This window comes from Pseudomyrmex gracilis, unplaced genomic scaffold (genome assembly GCF_002006095.1).
Source record: "Pseudomyrmex gracilis isolate BER0280 unplaced genomic scaffold, ASM200609v1 scaffold_4, whole genome shotgun sequence".
In the NCBI taxonomy this organism is placed as follows: domain Eukaryota; kingdom Metazoa; phylum Arthropoda; class Insecta; order Hymenoptera; family Formicidae; genus Pseudomyrmex; species Pseudomyrmex gracilis.
The window spans coordinates 528,431-545,208 of record NW_018020588.1 but is presented as its reverse complement, the minus strand read 5'-3'; the positions used below and the strand labels follow the sequence as shown (position 1 = coordinate 545,208).

Genomic DNA, 16,778 nt, shown 5'->3' with positions numbered 1-16,778 from the left:
TCTATTTTAATATATATTATTATGCATATTTGAAAAAATTATAAATTGAACGCAGTAATTAAACACATTTATTTAACGAATTAATTATTCAATATTCACAGAGTAAATTGATTTTTTTTTTTTTACGAACCTGCATGTTGATATCTCGATGATCGAAAACATATGATCTCGAAGCGCGCAGGTATGGAGGAGCGCGTTACAGAATCGCGGTTATACGAGGAACCGTGCAATATCTTACGACATACGCGCGGTATTTACGATCGAAAATAGCGGCCGTTGCCGCAAGCGCGCAGCGGTTGCGAGGTTCCGGAATCGACGATTATACGGCCGCGTCGAGCTATTCAGGGGAAAGAGTAAACCACGTTGCCGTGACCGGCAACAAACGTAAACCACGGGATCAACGATCGGTTGACACCGTACTTACCGCAGCAGCGGCGCATAATTTACGTTGTAACGCACCGCTTGGCCCCGATGGGGTCATTATCAGACACAAGACGGAACATCATCATCGCGTACCTCCCACGACGCTACCGTTATCATTATCCCCGGGCGGACGCGACGACGGCGAGTCATCGCGAAACGGAACTGCGCGATCGCCACGTTCGCTAATTAGACGAGCGATTGTCAAATAACGCATGTTGTTTGTAATTGCGCGTCTGAATACGAATCGTAATTTAACGTTCGAGCACGTTTCTCCCCCTGCGTGTCCGAGACACATTAATGCCGTTTCGTATTTATTGTATCAATGGGATATTAATGAGTGACGAATCGATTCGCGACAGACTGCATATTTAAACTGCCTTATTGCGATGACGCAAATCGACAAGTGACACATGAAATATTATTATTTAGAGATCATCGAACTTTGACAGTAATTCTTACTTTTTATCACCCGATAAAATTCCAACCCTCTCGCGTGTTCGTACAAATTGATAAATTTATAAAACATCGAATAATTTGATTTGTTTGCACACATTGCAAATTTGCATGAAAAATTATAACGAAAAATCTAAAATACTATTGATCATATTTATAACAGTCTTGAAGACGACGTTTCGTTCTGTATCTTATATTATTTTTTTTCTCGAGACATGTATTTTTTTCAGACGATTTTCGATATTCTTATAGCACACGGTTTACTGTTTCTTCCATGTAGGAAGTCTCGTTATAGACGCGAGTTTCCGTATGTACTTTACATACAGCGCTTTTCGATTTGTATACGTAATTCCCTTAGCGCACACATACAGTAACTAATGCCGTGTCTTGTCCTTGTTAGCGGAACGCAAGCTCCGCATACGACCGAGATAGAGATTAGCGCACGGAAATACGTTTTCGAAGTCGCCTCCTTAGGCAAACTTCGCATCCCATTATCGTGGCAATAATAATAATTCACCGGGAACAAGACGAGACCTTGTTATCCCGTTGTCTGATTTATTTACTTCAACCAACAGGAAGACAGAATGATAATAATTAGAATTCGATATTTTAATAGCACATTATGTATGACTACATTAACAGCAGGAGTAAAAACTCAATCTCCAAAATTTGAAGAAATAATTTGTTAAAACAATTATGCATCTCTCTTTGAGACTATAAAAAACAAAAACCTTCAAAACACCGTTACTTAAATTACTTCTAATCCTGTGAACCTCGGACATTAATGTCCAAGCGATTCTTGAAAATGAGAAAATCTTATCAACTATTTAATGGAAGAATTTCTAAAAAATATACAAAATATGTCAAAACCAATGTTATTTTCTTAGTATGAAATGTTAAATAAAGCCATGAATTTTTACAGAGTTTTTGCAACGTTTTAAACAATAAAAAATCGCGTCGGACATAAATGTCCAAGGTTTACAGGATACGTAAACCTAAAAAAATGTTTACAAGATTAGGCTTAAAGGAAGGACAAAAATTATATACTATTTTTACAGCAACCAAAGTGTTTTTTGAATAACATGGATTTAAATTTTATCGAAGAATTCACGAAAGGAATCGAGAAAAAAATGAAAATTTTGTGTTTATAGTAAGTGCCTTGCAAGATATGTATGTAACATGTAAAACTGTAATATTTATCTTCACTAGCTTGATACTGGAATTTCTACTGATACAATAGAAACAAGTCTGGTTCATGCGAAGCGCCTCGTCTCTGTATAGGTGGTCTGTGTGAGCGAATAAGGAGGTTCCCTCCATTCAGAACGAGCGAATGGAAAAGCGGCTTTTGGACGGCTATATGCCGTTCTGGAAAATATAAAGGGAGGCCAGGGTATGTTATACGTGGGTTTCGTTTAAACCTCCAGCACACACAGCGCCATCCTCAGTCCGTCGCGCCTCAATAGGTTCAGTGTAATCCAGTCGGGCAAGGCCCGATTGCATTTTGCTCAATATTAATCTCGCGCGCCCGACGATGTGCCGTCGAGTCTTCCCTAGCGCAATTTCTTCCGTCCATGAATCTCCTTTGACGTAGAGTTTCAAAGTTTCTCATTACTTAATTATTAGAGATAAGCATTTTCATATATAATTAAAAGTCTTGACCTAAATTTCTAAAGTAAAAAACGTAAAAAAAAAAATTCTTCTTTCAGTGAATAAAGAGAGAGTTATATACTTGTTATATACGCACGTATATATATAATATTTAAAAATTTAATAATTACTACGCAAGAGGAGCAAAATTGCTATCTCTCTTGGTTCAGCGAAAGAAATTTTTAATAAACAGGTTAAGCGCTCCACAGAATGCAACGCTCTAATGTGCTCTTCGTTACAACGAGAATAAATTAACAGAAATACAATTTTAAAAAGCACGTTTTTCAAGCTTCTTTAGCGATATCAACCGCTTCAGACATGAAAAATGATTTTGTAGTCGGCACCAGAGTGGAGAGAGTTTACCATGTAAAAAGCTGGAAATAACGCTTTTCGAGGAAATTCGTGAGTCAAATATAATCCGAGCTTGCGTTCTCGGAAAAGAGAAAAGCAGCACCGGAATTACATTGTTATCAGAGACATTCGAGACGAAACGATACTCGCTCGCGGGATTATAGCAGTCTTGTATATATGCAGCTAAAGAGATAACCCAACGCGGCCACTTTTCCGCGTTTCGCGAAACTCCCCTTGCTCCGCGTAGGAGCACGACGAAATTAATCTCACGTCAGACCGAGCCAACACTATCTAAATTACGGCTCTTTGCATTCACGTTACTGTCGCGTGTGCAGCAGCAAAGAACAGCAAAAAAATTTTAATTTTTTAATGAAGTGCGTAAACTCGAAATAATCTATAAGTACACAGATACGAAATATCATATTAAGAGATTTTTTCCGAGAAACAAATTGATTTAGATAATAAAAACAAAAAGTCGTAGAATAATGCCGGCGCTATTTTTACAAGCCCGCACTTAGCTTACTCTCACTCAGAAGTGTCTCTCTTCGTATAACCTCAGCGCTTCACAAAACAGTCTGAAACCTGTAATAAACACCAGCCGATGTTACGTGGTTCAATGGGCACTAAATTTAAGTTAAATGGTAACTGTTACCAACAGAGACAGGTGGTACAGGAATCCGAATGTTCCCGAGAATAGAACGTATCCTTTTCAGCAAAAGCACCGTGGGGTATCGTATGTACACTACGGGACATAACGTTCATAAGTTAAAATACATAGTTTCGCCTCGGGAAAACGTTTTTCTTGAATTTTTGAGAAATAACACAGAGCAATATAATTCTTCGCAATTTTCTCGCAATTATCTTGTCAAAATTGTCAGATATACGTTTAGCCTATACAATTCTCACAACTGTAATTTACTATCCCGTTGATTTTATTTGTAAAAATATATATTTACTTTTAAATTAAGTAACATGCGATTTTTAAGATAAAAATAAAATTGTTAATTTACATGTTTACAGACTGTGAAACCAATTTACGGATGTTACGCGAAGCTTGTTTACAACACAAGCTAGTTTAGTGTCCAATTGCACGACGCGAAATTTGTCCTCTTTCCCCAGAGAAGATACATTTTCCATGGACCAATTATCGAGGGATCGAACGTAGAAAGGAGAGAATCGAGGGGAGAGAAGAGGTCGCGATAGCACAGTAATTAGACGAACGGGCCCCGATTAAATGGCACACTCACGACGAATTACCGGGGCCAAGTTGACGGAGACGTGTGTAATGCGGGCGCAACGGGGAACGGAAGAGGGTGGTCGGAAAGAGAGGAAGGGGATGGAGAGAGGTCAGATAATTGCAACGGCGGAACAATGGGGAATTCGGGGGCATTTCCGCCTCCGGCCCGGAACTAATAACGTCCGTCGCGCTTACCGCCGCACAAACGAGCGAAAGATTGTTAACTGATCCCCCTTGTGTAGCCCTCCCGATGCCTATGTATCTCTCTACACGCGCCAGCGAATTTCGCGCATTGCCAAATATCGCGCTCCGATACGGATACAAATTTTTTTTCTTCTTTTTTCTTTTTAAATGCACCAAAATAAAATTGTTCAACTGTGCAATTACACAAGGGAAACGAGATATGATATACGCTTCTGAGTGTACAGGAAATACTCCATTTCTGCGCTTATTTTCGACTAACTCGAACGTTATCAGAATATAAATATAATATTTATAACTGAAATATGAACTTATAAAATAATGCAAAAATGAGCGAAAAAGAGAGAGAGAGAGAGAGATAAAGAATACTAAAGCAAATTAAAAGCGTTTTATAAAATTGTCACTTTTAATTTCATGCTAATATACCGTAACAAAAATTTCATGATATCGCTACCACATATAAACGCAATATAATAAAACTTCTCGCAGTATGCGCATATATTTATAGCGTATCGAACTTAACTTATCGATACTTAACGTATCTTAAAATAACCATTTTCTATGTCGAGAAGCAATTTGAAGGTAACTCATACAAAATTCAACAGACGTCGGGAAGAGCAATTTCTTGCTGTTCCGAAAATAAAAGCGATTCGCAGCGAGCGCGCGGCGCAGGTTTCATCGTTCGAGGCGAGGGGACATCGCAAACGAACGAACATTTCTATTGGAAAACTGTGCATGCTCCGCTGGACCGCTGCCGCCGTCTGCAAAGTCATATTTTGCGAGTACCTTCGCGAGTTTCGTATCTCGTAGCCGAACACGTATTGCGTATCCATCAACCGCGCACGGCAAAATGCGCCTCTTTTTCTATCCCTAATGGGATCCACTCGTACCTTACTTTCAACGCTCACTATACGAAGTACTTTCGGAGTTGCGCTGTTGTCCGCTTGTTCAAAACTTTTTAACACGCACAAATAAACGGCCGAACCAGCGGTTATCTGCCTTCTGACGGGAAATAATTTTCAAGCGCGATTCTACATCTTATCATATGTTTACTATATGATAAGATATAATATACAAAATAATTAGTATGATAAGAAATATAGAGAAAATAATTTTGAATTTTTTATAAGATATATAGTTTCACGTGGTATTGCGCGTTTGTCGTGTTTGGTAATAAAACTTCTATTTTTATAATCGGCAATTCTTTTAAATGTTTATAATATTGTATATGTATATCATCTCTTTATTTTCTGTTTCACGTTACTTGTTTCTCCTATATGCACATATCTCGTACGATTTGATACTTCCTTTATAATTTTATTACATCTGTTTATGATATTCTTGAGAAACTTAATAGACACTCAATCACACAATCTAACTACTTGTCTGTTTTTTCCGAAAGAACAATGTGCAAATAACAGCGAACTTGCAAGTTTGCTCAGAATATATTGACGAACTTGTGGAGAAGTTCGCGGCAAATTGGATTTTCTATGCTAATTATCTTTTGCTTTCGCTAGAGGCGGGGTATTGGTTTTCCCAAAGGAAAACGTTCATTCGCCGCCGTTACGCCCTCATTTTCACTTTATCAATTTGTTATAAGGCAAACCTACCTTTCAGCAGTGTTTTCGCTACCTGTTACAGTTTGACCCTTAGTTCTACATAAAATCAAACAATAGAGTACAAATTTACCACAAAGTGAACGTATTTCAAAATTATTTCATAATTAATGGCTAAGGTGTTTTTTCGCAATATAATTCTAAATTAATTGGCTCGCTGTTAAAAGACGATTGCACATCCTATTTGCGCAGACAAAGAGACAAATCTTTCTCTATGTTTGGCGTCTCTTTGTCCGTTCTGTCAAGGACATACATGCTGGGTTTAGTTATACGTGTCTCTACATGAGGTCCGATAACAATTTGTTCTTCAATTGATAAACTCAATTGAAAGAAATCGATCTAGAAACAATTCTCGACTGTTGAGTAGATTCGAACTAGAAAGTTCTCTAGCGCCTCGCGCTGTTCGAGCGCGACTTCGTTGGCGCGCGAGGCACTTCCGTGCGTACTTTAATCTTGATATGTACGACATGAATTGAGAAACACATCCTAGAAACGTCCAATCAGCGTCGAGATAAAAGTGGTAACAATCAATAACGAGAGAATCGATTGTGATTATTTACACACGCTTTTTCTGATAGAACTAGCACAACACAAGCGCGCGCTACGCGCACGCTATTATTGCTTTTATTTTAACGTGTAGTGTGAGTGAACTTAACTTACTTGTTACCACAATGACAGCTAATATATACGTCCTACAAATAATATAATACACATGATATACATAAGAGAGATGTCAGAAATAACGCATGAAAATCAAACTCAAACAAGGCCGCGCGCCCGAGGTCAGTGACCCTCCCCCGCCAAGGCCGCGCGGTCGAGGTCAGTGACATTACTGTAGTATGTATATAATACAATATAAAGTATAATATTATAAATATATAATAAATTATATGTATAATATGTATTATTTTTGAAAACGATTTGTAACTAAACTTAGTTTTATACAATGAATAATTAATAAGTCTCTTTTAGAATCTTACATAAATATAAAATCTTGTATAAATTAGTCTTATACATAGTTGTTTTTAAATAAAAATTTTAATTTATTTGTTATACACTAGAACATTACGCGCGCGCTATCGATGTTACGATGCGTATATATGGTGTATATATGTATGCATATATATACATGTTTTTGCGTATTTTGAAATCATCTCACCCGCAAAACCATCACAAATATAACTATGTAATCCCCAACTGTCAAAATTGCAACACAAACTAAAATCCAATCAGCTTCGCGGAAAAGCGGCAACATTAAATACATCGAGAGACAAATCGAGAGAATCAGCTGATTTTTAACACGCACTTTTATAATAAAATTATTTAATATTTTGTAATTGTGTGTAAGAAAAAGAAATTATTTAATTATTCAACATTGATTTCAAAATTATTATTTCCGCAACGCGTTTTTAACCTGACTTAATAAATCAATTACAATGATATTCACAAACTTTAAAAATAAAAAGAAACAAATCACGAAAATAAAAAATAAACAAAATAAATATATCAAATGTATTTCTCCTAATTTCATGTATTATGTTTTTACTTTTATACTTTTATTTTTCACAAAAAAACTTGTATCTGTCGTATTATATTATTTTAGTCGTTTAGAATATACAGCGCACCTTATTTGAATAGTACGAAAATCCATCTACGCATTTGCGGCTTAACACCTTCGTCCGAAGGATTGTTCATGCTAAGCTCATAATAGCATGCCTGGGAAGCGCCGGAGACACGTGTACCCAGGAAAGTTCAAGGGTCGATCGAGTTTCTGTGTGCTATCCGATGTTACCCGACCGTCCGCGTCGTCAGAAAAAAAAAACAAAATACGAAGAACTAACGTTAATACAGGAAAAAGCTGGAAATGTGATCTCGAGAAGAATCCCGACATAATCTTTCTCTCTCTCTCTTTCACAACGGCGAAAAACTTTTTTGCAACAACGACCACGCAATAAACTTCTAATTACTTTCCGCCGACTGAACAGACTGTGCAGTGTCTCTCTCCGTGTGCACGATCAATAATAACCCGTACACTTTGTTTCGCGAAGTATCCCGGGACTTCGCAAAAGGCCATACAGATGAGCAACTATAATATCCCGTTTATTACCGTTCCTTTTATTCGCGCTAAATGAAGCTTTTTAGAAGACTTTGGTCCTAAACTCGCACACATTTCGAGACCGGTAGTTCGTTAAAATTTCAAAATTTGATATCTCGCGAAAAGCCGATAAATGAAAGTATTGGATAATGGCTACATTTATCGCGTAGATGGGATCGCTCGAGATAAATTCAGCTGAAGCACTTTCCGTCCCTTGCAGGGATCGGACAGACTTAAATGATATCAAGTAAAGGAGGTATCTCCAATATCAGACCGGTCGGTGGAGCCGGTCACGCTTTGAAATCGATGTCATTCGATACATATACATGTCCCTATATAAGTGTACGACAAGAGCGAACCCTCCCCAAGAACTGTGTTCTTGACAATGTAGCGCACTCGCTCTACATATTTAAACCGCTTGAACAGCCCGAGGGGGAACAGCCAGCGGTGAAGGAATCGGGAAGAGTAGTCGACCAAAATTGAAATCGCTAAAGGAGAAAAGATTCTCTCTCTCCCGCTCTCTCTTTCTGGACGTATCGACTGTGCACGCGAGAGCAGATAGCCAGTCGTGTATCGGCAAAGTCAACTGTGATTGAATGAAGGAAACTCTCGAGAATCCCTTGTGAATATCTACAGAAAAGAAGTTGGCAAAGAGAATCTTGAGGTCACGACTGAAATGTCTTCGCAATTCGCGCGAAAGAAAAAAAAACATAAAATAAAAATCCTCCAAGGAACACACACAAAAAAAAAGAAGTTTCCGCTCAAACATCCTGCGAATGGCTCGTAAGGCCTTATGTATTTCTTGTTATTAAAAAAAAAAGATTTCAAATTAAAATTATTCCCTTCCGTATTGTTACTGACCTGATAAAATATCTAAGACATATTGGAATTATAATTATATTCTCACGTCGGTATATTAATAATGTGATTATTCTCGTTAAATTCACGGTTATATCGAGGAGATTACCGGGAAATAATCGGAATCTTTTATGGTACAACCAAGTCTCATTTTCTGGACCTCATAATCGCAGAAGTTAATAATCTTCTTCTTCGCTGTGGGAAACCCGTCGACTAGCGTTATTCATGAGATAAATTCATCTCTCGTAAGAACATGACGCAGCTCCTTCAATCGCGACGTAGCGTCGTAATGGTACGCGGGAATAGCTATGGCATCAATTATGCTAAAGCGGTAAAGTGTCAAGTGCTACATCTGCGCGGAATAACAGCAACGGATTACGGCGTCCGTCTTCATCGCGCTTGGCGCAAAATGTACGTGTGCCGCGTTAGAGTGCTTCCGGTCGCGGGAACACGCACCGGTGTTGGGCGAAATCGTTCCATGAGATTTCTTGCGCGCACTCAATGAGAGAAGAAGCAAAAAGACAGAGAGGGGTTGTGCTCTCGGAAAGGGCAGAGAAAAGAGGGGAACTAAGTTCCGTAATTAAGTAATCCACCATCGGTCGGGGCAAACTTTCCTTGTCTGTCGGCTCGACGCGGCGCGCGAGCGTTTCTCTTCGACGGAATTGCATCCCCTGATTAAATTACGTCGAAGCAACCGCGGAAGCGAGTCTCTTTTTCTCCCTCTCTCCTCGACGACGGAAATAAGAAAACAATATTGATCCCCGACACGGCATTTTACATCATGAAAGAAACAAACGCGAGCTGTATTAGATGATAACATTCACGCGAAATCTTAGAAATCGAAAAACATCTTTTTATCCCTAGATGTATTTCGCTCTTGGGCAAAATTGCAATTTAAAGACAATCTTGTTATTTAAATCGATATACTGAGAGGTGACCTCCGGTTCGTTGTGAAAAATCCAAATTTAAAGGTTTGATAAACGATCACTCAGAATCATGAAACCTTAAAACTCGATAAACCTCTTTTAAAAGAACTCGATAGAATATATGAAAACTGCGTTAGATTTGTAACGAAACTCTTGAAATTCACGCGGCGGCGGCTCATTTCGACTTCCAGAAGCGTTATAGATAGACTGTTTAACTCTAATTATAGAATTATGGAATTTTATTATTGCGATATATAGCTAATTTCACACTCCAATGTTACCAGAACTATTTCGTATTTTAAAGTTTGTTATAGCATGATGTCACGAACTCTCCAGATCTGCTTGAATAAGGTAAAACCTAAACATCATCAGTAACACACTTGTAAAAGCCAGGCGCAGTATTAATTACTTGAAAATTTTCTCCCAGAGGATGTTATTATGAAATATTCCAAACGATATTGCATTTTGCTTGCACGTGTTACAACATTTTCAGCCGCGCTGAGAGAACGACCACTTGATTTTCTGATGCGCGAAAATACTCACCTCACAGAAAAAGAGGTCAACGCGTTCAAATAAAGAACAGTAAATACGTGGTATATATGTATCATGTTTTCTACATATATCTCAATAATTCCATTTAATTTAATATGTATAAATAATTTTACAAGTAAAAATTGTTTGTGGCGTGAGTAACGTGTGGTTGTAGTACAGACACGCGATAGAGAGATATCTATGTTAAACAATAGTTACCCACAAACACGCAATATAATACGGTTATGGGAAACAAAGTGATATTTCCTCACATCTCTCGATGTGAAAAAAAAAAATTGTTTGCGCTCGGGAAAACGCAGATAGAAGAAATTCGAGATTTCGTGCTCGTGTTACCCATAGATACCGCTTGGCAAAATTCAATATTGCAATCATAGCCGGTGTATAAAAAATACTTTAGAAAAAAATTACGAGCTGTGAGCGATACGTGCGCGGGTTATGTATCGAAACCGGTTTGCGCAAACGTGCCACAGTCGCACAAAGAGAAAGAGAGAAAGAGCCGCAAACACACTAATGGGCGAGTATTCGTGCGATTCGCGCTCGGTATCAGATTCGACCAAGAATCGAGAGAACCGCCCGAAATCGTGTTATATTCCGAGATAATGTCGAAGAGGATCGATAGCCGCGCGGATGTACGTACACAATATCAAACATGGCGCGTTCGATCCGAACAGACAGCTTCTATATATAATCAAGCGCCGCGAGACAAACGATTAATCATAGCCACGTGCGGCTCGATAACGGCCGCAGTTTCGACGATCTTACGGGCGATTTCAATACATTACGAGCAACCAGCAACCGTAACCGTGACGCTGTCACGGTTACTTGTCACGAAAGCGATCGCTCGTTATCGCATAATGGCAATATGAACGCGCGCTTTGACGAACCAAACTGATGATTTGTTTAATTATCAGTCAGAAAAATAAATCAGATTTCGTGTGTAAAAAGTTATTTTGCAACAAAAAAAGAGCGGTTCTAATTTTGTTCGATTTTATCGAAACATTTGCTCCATTACCGAGTTATTTGATTTTATTATTTGTAAATAAAAAAAAAAACACTACGAGCAATCAGCAAATTCAACTGTAAAACAGAGAGATTCGCATATTAATACGCAAAGAGTAACTGGCGCACAAATGTGCAAAATCCAGTGATACAGAAGATTGTTTGTATTTTGCAACGTTATTCTCTGTTCTCTATAAAATCCCGGCAAATGGAAATAGGGGAAATTAGTTTTGCGCAGAAAAATACGACTGCGTTTAATTCAATTAATTGCATTTGATTTTTCAGATAACGTCAAACGATCCTGAAGATTGGATACTAAATATAAAATTGCAAATAAATATATAATTTTGTTTGTGCCGATATTTTCGCTCTTTGTCGGATTTATTTCGTTATTTACTCTAATCAGACCAGAATAATAATAAAAACTACAAATGTGTGTCGGAATAAATTACCATTACGTCAGACATAACTAATGACTCGTGGCATAATAAAGTACGATTTGTTGCGAAATTCGAATCGCCGGCAGCCAGGTTCGAGTGGGAATCGAATTTGTCATAAATGTATCGAGTCGCCACACACAATGGCACGCGCGCAAAGCTCTATCCTCGATGTTATAATCGCCACTGAGATTTACAGCGCTCCATTAGTGTACCAGAGAACTCATCGTTTTATGCAAATCCGCAAAAAGCACGTAGAGTTGCGTTTAATGCGCGCATACACACACACACATATACACACACACACACGAGACATTTTCACACGCTTTGTCCGCCATTATATCAATAGCATTATAAATTTGTATCGAAGGCCAATATATAATTACGATTAACTTTTTAGTCAATAATAAAATTAATTTATTTTATCAGTCGGTAGTATACTCGGATAAAATAAATGCGGAAAAGTTTAACGCGGTGTTTCATCGTTGCTTATAGATAAAACAAAATAGTATGTACTTACTTATATCAAGAAGATTTTGCGCTTAAACTTTTTTTTGTTAAAAGTGTTTCTGAAGGAGCAAAGTTTTATGCTGCCGAGCGCGTGTTTTACTACTAATCTCTCTTGCTCTCAAATAAAAACGATAAAAACTACTCGCAGGATGAATAAGCAGAGGAAGATTTTTACTCCCTTGGCGATGAAGTGAGAACTATTTTTGCGGGGAAAAAAAAAGCGCGCTTTTCTCGTTCCCCGCTCTGACGACTTTCATCGATGCGTACACGCTTCGTCTCCGCGGATTAAAAAGGCACTATTACCTCGCGCCATTTAGGTCACCATATATACGGGGCTATATCCATTGTTTTTGCACAATGCATCACGGAGTGATTTGTCCCGAATTTCAAATTTTATCCAACGTCATACATGCCACGCGATGCGTTGCACGTTATACGTGATGTTAAATCGACGTAACTAATGTGTATATATGGCTGGTTGGACGTATGTGTGTGTGTGTGTATATATATATATATATATATATATATATGGCTTGATTTCCAACTTTCCGCAATTTATTTGTTGCAATAATTTCGAATAATAACACATAGTGTATCCAATGACGCAACAACATACAATACAGGCTCGTCATAATTCATAATTAAATACGCAATCTAAATGTCCTAATTAATTGGTTAGTTTGTATTAATTTATTCTTTGTATCGTAAATTTTCTCTTTTTTTTTTGAAAAACAAAACAAATTTCTAAAAAGTAATATGTGACAAATACAGATTAATACACGTTAGAATAAACGATTTTTTGAATATTGTTGCAAACTCTAAAGTTCATGTCGAAAAGTCAGAATTAATTTTCATTTAAAGTGTAATTCAACACGTATATACAACAACTCAATCGTAATGATAATAATATTGCTATTATTACATCACAAAGCTATTGTTATATTGCTATTAACTGCGCAGCGATGTATCACTCAGAGAGTGGTTTGGTGTGCAAACTCAAAATTAACACAGGTTGCGCGCTCCATTGAAACTGTAAAGTTACACTTTTCCGCAGTCGCGCACGAATGCGGTAAAGTTCGAGCATCATCAACGCGGCGAAGGTAATCACACCCGGGACACATTTGCGCGCACAAACGTGCAAAATTTATAATCTCAGAGTTTTGGAAACGATATATTTCGTTTCGGGGATTAATAAGCAACAAATTGCAGCGCATTCGCGAAATTATTACTGCAATTTCATTTAGCCCGCATTTTCCATCAACAGAAAATCCGCGCGATCCGCGTGTGTGGGTTTCGTGTGTTAGGAATATCCGTATCTCGCTAAACGAAAGTCGTGTAATTCCGGCGCATTAACTTTCCACAAAGCCGCGGCATTAATTCGGGAAAGAACACGGCAGTCGGGCATGCACACGCGAACATTTGTTATTTTAAAATTGAAACACGGAAAGATATTTCAATTACTTGCTACTTGACTGTACACAGCGAGATTGATGAGTCCCTCCGCAAGAATATGACCACGAAATAGAAAAAGGAGAGGAAGTATAAAATACATATTACTTTTCGTCACTTAACATTTATATCTACGTCTATTTCTCTCTCGATATATACTACTGTGATCAAAAAGTAAGGTGAAATTGTCATTTAAAACTCCCGGGCATTAGGAAGGCAGGTAATTTTTTTTTCCTAGGTTGGTAGGACTGTCTATAATATTTGCCAAGCGTCTGTTTGTCAAAAGGTTTAATTATCTCCGAGTTACACGTGTTTTTGTAAACAATCAAAAGTGAATTTTTCGATTTTTACAATGGGTGATTTTGTTGAAGAACTTGCATCAAATTTTGTTTGCGGAACGAATATTCTTGTGCGGACACGTTGAAAATGTTGCGGAAGGCCTTTGGTGACCAAACTATGGCACAAAAAAACGTTTATAAATAATAAACGTAGAAGGCTCCAATGTATAAAACAAAAACTTGGAATAAAACGGCCAATGTGAGCCTGGGACACAGTAAGTAGTGTGTAAAATATTTTCAGTAAAAAATTTTCTTTATTTTACGTTTCGATCCCTGGTTGGGATCCTCTTCAGAAATAATAACAAACTGTAACAATATTGAAAAAATAATATATATATAATTCTAGTATAAAGGATCAGAATATAAGAAAAACAAGATTACTTACAGTCAAAAATTAATACAATTCAAAAGACACGTGCGGTATGTGTCACGTACATAGTAGACACAAGTATAAATTTCTACATGTTGTTACTCTCAGCGTTGACTCGAGAATAAACGGAAAGTCAACAAATAAATAGCAAGAAAAGATAGAGAGACAGAAACACCTACTGTTAAACCCAACAAATTATATTATAAAATTTACCCTATAGATTAAAGTTTTTTAAAACTTTCAACCAAAGGCAAATATGAGTTATCAAGTAACTCCGTATCACTCTGTAAATTAAGACCAGCCGTTTGTTTCTTAATATAGAGCATCTTAGAGACAAGACGCTTCGTATATGAGTGCTCTTCATCTAAAATGCGAACGTTATTCCAATCAAAATCGTGGTTCTCTTCTAGTCTGTGGTCGGTAATAACAGATGGTTGCGAAGTATTGCGACGAATGTGGCTCCTATGCTCATTGATGCGTGTATTGAGTCGTCTTTTTGTTTGTCCTACGTATGAAGCCGGGCAGTCGTTACATTTTATATGATAGACAACATTAGATCTAGATACAGAGGGCAAAGGATCTTTGTGAACATGAATGAATCTTGTTAGTTTGTTTCCACTAACAAAGGCAAGCCTCCTATCTGATCTAGATCTAACAAAACTAGCCACACCATTCGCAAATTCTCGCACATAAGGGACGACAAAAAATTTTTTATTATTTTCATTCCCCTCCTCAAGAATACGCCTCAGCCGACCTTCACACCCCACAGTACCGTTAAATAAGCCTTTAAGACGTTTGCGTATCACATCGAAGATCAATTGTAACGGGTAATTATTGTTTAAAAGGATGTTTATAATGAGATGGAAATTCTTTTCATGAAATCTAGGATGTGAAAGGAAAAACGCTCTATCAATCAAACCAATGATCACTCCAACGTTTATAAGTGGTACAACGAGTTCAAAGCGGGCCGAGAACGCGTTGAAGACGAACTACGCTCTGGACGACCGTCAACGTCTACCGACGAGGGCCACGTCCAAAAAATCAAAGATTTGGTGCTTGCAAATCGTCGATTGACAATCAGAGACCTCGCTGATAGTGTTGGAATATCATTTGGCTCAGCCCAAACCATTTTGAAGGATGTTTTGTGTCTTAAACGCGTCAAGTCCTTCATCACGATAATGCACCGGCTCACACTGCATTGGTTCTTCGCGACTTTTTTGCCAAAAACTCGACTCATATCGTTCCGCAACCACCGTATTCGCCTGATTTGGCTCCGTGCGACTTCTGGCTATTCAGCAAACTCAAAAAGCCAATGCGGGGACGCTGTTTTGACACCGTTGAGGAGATAAAAACCGAATCGAAGAAGGTCTTGAAGGCTATACCAAAAAAAGACTGTTCCGACTGTTTCGAGGACTGGAAAAAGCGTTGGCATAAGTGCATTGTATCTGGGGGGGATTACTTTAAAGGGGATGAAATTGATTTGGATGAATAAATAAANANTTTACATTTTATAAACAAATTCACCTTACTTTTTGATCACAGTAGTATATATACAATACACACACACACACACACACACACGTCATTATTCTATTTAAATGTTCTCTTCGCACGTAATGTTGCCATAACTCACGATTAGCTCAATATCAGCGATAAAAGAGCGTTTGACATTTTGTTCCCGAGAAAAAGCGAGACAGAGTTTCTCTCTCGCTTTTTCTCACCTCGCGGTCACGTGAACGAGCGTGTGACGTAATCTCCCGCGACCGCGAACCATATAAACAGCGGCGTATCGAACACACTGTGTGTGCATATACACTCACCTTTATCGCAGCAGCCGCTGATTCGACGACAGTCGCCTATCTCTCTTCGATAAGCACGCAGCATTCGTCATCAGTTCCGCAAAGAAGTTGTGAATTCACGCGTCACATCTTGAGACCAAACGCTCCGACACATCCGCCACTGCTCGTGTGTTTGATGCTCCGCGATCGCGCATACGAGATTGAACGAGAGGAGGTAAACAGACTTCGGTCGGTCGCTTCGGATGGACGGGACGGCCACGTGATCGCGTCGCGTCGACTCGGTTGGCGTCGTGTCTCTTCGCAGCCTCCGCACAACCGGCCTTGTCGGTCGCGATGACGGCCGCGAGGAGGCCGCGTTAATTCGGGCGCGTCGCTCCCTGTTTTGTTCACTTGCGTGCACCTCTCGTTTTCTCTCTCTTTCTCTCCTTTCTCTTCCTCTTGTCAAATCTATCGGCGCGACCAGCAACAACCCGTCAACAAAACGGTGTCGCGGCGGGCGTGCCGACGACGATGCGCG

General features: G+C 38.6%; 1 protein-coding gene across 3 annotated transcripts in view; it reads right to left on the bottom strand.

The window, feature by feature from the left end:
- LOC109856896 (beta-1,4-N-acetylgalactosaminyltransferase bre-4) overlaps positions 1 to 16,556 on the bottom strand; it is a 99,202-nt gene extending 82,646 nt beyond the window's left edge. For 2 of the 3 annotated variants that reach the window (XM_020432656.1, XM_020432676.1), the window contains exon 1: positions 16,283 to 16,556. The gene's annotated coding sequence lies outside the window, so the exon portion shown is untranslated. Of the gene's footprint in view, positions 1 to 5,202; positions 5,295 to 16,282 lie in introns of those variants that run through there. The other variant, XM_020432667.1, reaches the window with a different exon arrangement.
- Between the last annotated feature and the right edge of the window lie 222 nt (positions 16,557 to 16,778).